Genomic DNA, 5,294 nt, shown 5'->3' with positions numbered 1-5,294 from the left:
CTCCTCCTCCTCCTCCTCCTCCTCCTCCTCGTCGACGTCGTCATCTCACCATCATTAGCATCATCAATGTCACCCTCATTCGTCGTCGTTAACATTGTTGTTGTCATCTCCGCTGTCATCGTTGTGTTGGTCGTCATTTTTTCGTCTTCGTCTTCCTCGTTGACGTCACTCCGCTGCTGTTGCCACTACTTCTATACACAAACCGTTTGTCGCCGCCATTTTGCCCGTCGATACATGTAACGATCGCAATGAAATATTTATACTTCACTTTCTCAGAGGCTATATATGTACAGAATGTAGAAACAGGAAAAATAGAAGTGAAGATATAAAAAGAACGACTAAAAAAAAAAGGAAGGAAGATAAGCAAAAATATAACAAAATATATAATAAAATATAAAATCACACAAACAAGAACGAAAAGAAAAAAATACTGTGGTTCATAGTTTCATTCCAATTTTGCTTTCCCCACGTCTTTTACCCAATTAGATTCTATAGTGTTGAAAATGTTCTGTCTTTCCAATACATTTTACTTCTTTTATGAGCATGTTTTAACATGTTAAAGCTAGTGAAGATGCATCCGATGGATGTTACAAAAATACAAAAGCCATGACGGATTTGCGAAGAAAATTTTCTGGAAGACAATCGAAAATATGAGACAAAAACAGAAAAATAATTATGTATGTATATATATATTTGTATGTATGTATGTATATATGTATGTGTGCATGCATGTGTGTATATATATATATATATATATATATATATATATATATATATATATATATATATATATATATATATATATGCATATGTATATATGTTTGTATGTATATATATATATATATATATACACATACATACATACATACATACAAAGATAGATAGATAGTTAAAGAGATAGACGTGATATAAATATAGATATAGAAGAAACAAATAAATCTATGAATAATAGTAATAATAGTAACAACAACACCACAGCAGCAGCAGCAGCAGCAACAATAATAACAATAACAGCAGCAGTAGCAACAACAACAACAACAATAACAACAGCAGCAGTAACAACAACACCAACAACAGCAATCTGTGCATCTAGAAAATTTGATCAAACCCACCAAAAGCAGCATGTTTTCGCTGAAGTTATCAAAGTTGTGACAACTGTCGACCTCGTTGCTGACCTTTCTCAGCGTCCTTGAAAGCTAAGAAGTCGATCGGACAGTAACGGAAGTCTTGTGACAACGTCACGGTAACAGACATTCGCACCATCTTGCTTATTTATTTATTTATTTACTTTTTGACTTGTAACATTTAATGTAAAAAAGAAAAAAAATGGGAAAGAAAAGAAGCATATCTGAAGATGATATTTTTTCCCTTTCATAATTTCTTCTTATTTATTTCGTTAATAAGCCACTTCTCACAAGAAGAAAGAGGATTCCTGTCTCACATCACTTTAGTAAAACGAGAATCAATATTTTAGCACGGAGAAAAGGGGGCAAAGACCTAATGTAGGAAAAAGGGCTAAAGAAATCGTAATGTTCGAATAGACAGAGAAAAAAGATGAATAGAAAGAGGGACAACAAAGGAGTAATAAATCGCAACCAACAGAATTTTAACAATTTTAACTAACAATCAATCACTTTGTCAATCTTCTTGTCTCTCATTATCAATATTTATATAAGTATTCATGGATATCACTGTCACTTTATCTATCCAAAATTACATATGCACCCAAAAATATACATACAAGTAGTTAGAAATACACGTAGAAACACAGACACACAGACATAAACATACAAGCACACACAGACATATTTACAAATATACACACACACGTACACAAGCACACACACACGTACACAAGTACACACACACGTACACAAGTACACACACACACACACACACGCACACGCACGCACGCACACACACACACACACACACACACACACACACACACACACACACAAGTCTTTCGACTTTAAACGTGCCGTAACTGCCCTGATTCTGGTTTTTGCGGCTGATGAGAGATGTTCCATGTTTATCTGTCCGTACCCTTAATCATTTTCATGTTACACTCCAACTTTCACTCCATCCATCCATCCATTCATCCATCCATCCATCCATCCATACATACATATATACATTCGCACACACGTACACATATATAAATTGACTCGATAAAAGAAGTGAAGTGTGAGAAAAGATGTTTATTTCATTAGTTGACAGCTGTTTCGCAATCTGTGTTAGTTACATAAGCGACACATATTTAAATGAATATACATATGAATAAATATATACACCCATATAATTGTACTATAACATAACGAACAGATTACGCTTCAGAAAATTTCATGGAGGGTTAAAATATTAGATTCTTACACAGTTATAGACAATAAGTGTATTTGGCAGATTCCACTCTCAACGAATATAAGAGTTATCATACAGAGTGCGTCAACGAAGGAAAGATAGTCGGTAAATACGAATTTTAAAAAAGAGTATAATAAAGTAAATGCAATAAAATACAAAAACTTAATAAAAGATAAAATAAGGAAGAATAAGTTTATCATAAAGATTTGCTTTCAAAAGATTTGGTTGTCCTTCCCGTAGTAATTAAATGAATATAGCATATAATAAAAAATAGATAAGATAAACAAATGAATAAACAAACAAATAAATAAAATGAAAAGTATAGAGAAAATGGAGAAAAATAAAACAAAATAAATAAGGGTTTAAAGATGGGGATAGGAGACCAGGTTTGTTACATACAATGTATATGTTTTAGTAATGGTACTTGGGTGCATAACAAAGTGGCCTAAACTGTTGGAATTTCATGCACGGCTCAGTTAGAAGGATTGAAATATCATTCTAAGACCATTGATGATGGCATCAGCAAATACACATATACACCTCATGAATATATTCAGACACATACATTCATATACATACGCTCACACAAGTACACCAGTTCTTACACAAAATATCTTTATCAAAACAGTAATTTCGCAAAATAGTACAAGTTCATCATTATGTTTAACTGGTCAAATCAGTTTATATAATCATTTGCGTATACACACGCACACACACACATATATATACATATATGCTTACATACATATTTATACACATACACATACAGACGATATTCACATACATACATACAACAACGAATAATCTATCAAGCTATCCCACTATCAACTCTAAGAGTTAGGATATAATATGCGATATTTAAAGTTACATATTGTTTAAATGGAAAGGACAGGCTAAACGTGAGGAATCAAATATAATCAAATAAAATACGAGAAACAAATCTAGGAGTGAATTAAGGAGACTACATTTTAGAGTTAACTGGTAGTACTAGTAGTGCACTAGAGTTTGCGCTAAAAGGTTTAATTATCAGTATAATATAAGGAGGACAAGTACATTTGTGGACAATACACACACACACACACACACACACACACACACACACACACACACACACACACACACACACACACACACACACACACACACACACACACACACACACACACACACACACACACACACACAGTTTATGAAAAAAGATTTACAGATAATTAGTTCATAGATTAAAGATATATACTAATCATATTTACCATTACTGTCTCTGTGATAATGCTTAATTGCCAATGAAAAGCAACCCAGTCCGGACTAGAATTAGATAAACTAAGCAAGCCAGAAGCACAGAAACAGAAAATTGAAGTTATATTAATTAGATGGGTCAAATCTACAAATGTTGACTAGTAATAGAAATATTAAAAGTATTTAAATTAAAACTAATACGTTAACTTTAGTATTGTATAGGAAGGACGTACGGTACATGTGTGGACATCGTATTATTACTTCATATCGTTGGTTAATGAGATTTTATTTACACTTGATTATTTCATAAGTCTTAGATATACACAAATTACATATATCGACTAACTTTATATAGTTGTGACTTGCATATAATAGACTAAGCAATTTCATATGCAGTCTCTTTATCAGCAAACTTCCATAGAAAACTAGCCAAAGATATAAAATTGGCTTTCCTCATATTCCCAAAGCTGCAGGTGTGGTTATAATTTCTGCAATAAAACTTATTCGAGGTAGCCCCAATATATATACATTAACATTTCATGTACGGAACATTTATATACGACATTCTTACTGAGACAGTATCCATCAAGTGGATACACGGATCTATTTCTACATTTTTTTTTTATCTAAACAGTTTATGAATACTTCACATATTGTAATTTCTTTTCATACGAACAGGTAATCCTCTTCAACACAGCCAAAGAAGATGAAGTAAACATTTGCAAAGTGTATATTTCTCCTTTATAAACCAGGATTATCTTAAACAAATTTGAAACTATGAACCTCACTTGATTATTCTGCAATTTTGCTTTCCTTTAAAGAGGCACAAATTTTAAACGTTTTAATCATTTAGCTGTTATATTCACTACAGAATTGACTGTCCTAAAACGTCCTCTCTCATTGTTTCCCCCCTCTTACGCTATTGTCTCCAACCCTTCCTTAATCCCTGTATATTTATATATTATTTTATCATGTTCACTACTAACTTGAAGATTCCAGAACGGAACGGCAGTTAAATTGATAATCCTGAACTTTTCAGCTTTATTCATTATTTAGTTTATTATTCTAACACTGAGTACTTCGTAACCACCTCAGTTTGTTTCTACATCTGTACAATACATACATACATGCATACACGGATATATGTGTGCGTGCGCGCGCGCATGTATGTATATAAATATATACATGTATGTATATATATATGGGTGTGTGCGTGTGTGTGTGTGTGTGTGTGCATATATATATATATATATATATATATATATATGTACCGAAACTCCTGTGAGTTAACATGGGATCCCTTGACGACTATGTAAACTTCATTTGATTAAGGTATCTTTGGCCCGACGAGTTGCTCGTGGTTTACCCCTTGTTTGGGCAATTACTAGTTCTGCTATCTATGAAACATATGTAGTCTGGATTTTATCTACTCCATTCCTTAATTTTGGATTTTTATTGGCATACACAGCAACCCCAGCTGCTAACCATAAACTATAAAATAACTTTTTTCAGTTTATCGAACTTCAACGTCAACAAAACAATATTGTTCCTGAAAGTTGTTTTTATACCTTCTACGGACTGCTTGAAGCTTACTGACTTCCTACACCTTGATCCTGGGATCTTACCATTACATATTACACACACACACACACACACACACACACACACACACACACACACACACACACACACACACA

The sequence above is a fragment of the Octopus bimaculoides genome, chromosome 2, assembly GCF_001194135.2.
Source record: "Octopus bimaculoides isolate UCB-OBI-ISO-001 chromosome 2, ASM119413v2, whole genome shotgun sequence".
Taxonomy (NCBI): domain Eukaryota; kingdom Metazoa; phylum Mollusca; class Cephalopoda; order Octopoda; family Octopodidae; genus Octopus; species Octopus bimaculoides.
This window is presented reverse-complemented; position numbering follows the sequence as displayed.